Source organism: Athene cunicularia, assembly GCF_003259725.1.
Source record: "Athene cunicularia isolate RWA chromosome 3 unlocalized genomic scaffold, athCun1 chr3_part1, whole genome shotgun sequence".
NCBI lineage: Eukaryota > Metazoa > Chordata > Aves > Strigiformes > Strigidae > Athene > Athene cunicularia.
Window position 1 is genome coordinate 115,385,495 of NW_020799097.1, and position 1,536 is coordinate 115,387,030.

The following is a 1,536-nucleotide window of genomic DNA, read 5'->3' on the forward strand; positions in this document are numbered from 1 at the left end:
GGGGTGGGGTGTGTGTGGTGTGGAAAGAGGGAGATTATTTTCTGTGGCCTTATTTGTTTTTTAAACTATTCACATACTTGGAATCATTCTTAAAGTTAAAATACTCTAATGAACCTGATCCTTCTGCCTTTGAGGCAAAATTTTCACTGAAAGCCAACTGGCATTTTGCCTAAACAAGGGCTAGGAGTTACCTGAGGTATATGTTAAATATTCTTTGTTAAAAGCAGTATATGTGCACTGAATATATAAACTGGGCACAGCTCCCAACCAGCTGGTAATTAAGCGCCTTGAAATCCGATCCCAATTTTTGTTTTCACAATTTCATTTTTAATTCTGATGAATTCTATAGGTGCTGTAATGGGTGCTGTATTTTCAGTTCCTAGATAACTTTGGAAAGAGTAGATCTATTCATGCAAAAAATAAAATAAAATGTAAATGACAAGTATTACTGGGTTTTTTTGAAATATAATAGACAGCTGGATTACTGTGTCTTTAGGATTTATGCTGACTTACCTGGAATTTACTGTGTTTTTTATGTATGTAATTTAATCATCTTGGTGTCTTTTAAGATAATAGCAAGTGCTATTACTGTAATTCATGTGAATTAAGACATCCTAATATGTATACAACTAGCTGTCAAATCATTGTATATTTGCCATTTGATTAAACCATAGATTAATAATTTTTCTATAACTGATACATCATGCACTAACAGATAAAGAGCATCTGATATTAAGTAAGTGAGAAATAAAATCTGCTTTCAGTAAATTGCTTAGAAAAATTACACAGTACATTTAAATTACCATTTGCTTAGCAACATGCCCTTGTAGACATTCCAGTGGGGCTATAAAATGATCGATTTACTTTAATTTTCTACTGAATCCTGAAAAAATGGCTATCAGTAACCTATCCCTTCATCATGGCATGCTGATTCACTCTGTGTATTAAATTTACTGGCAAGGAGCAAGACGTTAACAAAAAGTAACAGATAATGTGAACATTTCATGCATAATCTGTAATATGAGATATGTATTAATAGGGAAATTATGATGCATTCAATTATTCTGAAATGCCTTCCAGAGATGTTTTGATTTGGCTGCGCTCTGATAGTAGCAGCACAGCAGGGAGCATCTCAAGTGATGAATAACCTAATCTCCTAATCTCAAAATGGGCACTATTCACAGCTAGCCTAGGATAGACTGGTGGAAGAAACCACGCTTTACAGACGCTGTTCTGACAAACAACAACAACAAAAAAATCAGCAGAAATCCCCGTTCTTTTAATAAATTCGTCTTCCCAATTAATAATTTTTTTTTGGCACGGTGATTCTACAAGTTTAAGTGCTGATCTGGAAAAGAAACCTTTGCTCACCTCTAAAATAAACTTGGGAGACAAAAGACTATAAAAAATGATTGTGTGTGCATTTTTTCTATTAGCATTAAAGGTTGCTTTGTGACATTATACAAAGGAGCTCTTTTTGACTTTACCCAGTTTAATATTTACCTGAAATGATCTTTACTATGTATACAATTCCTC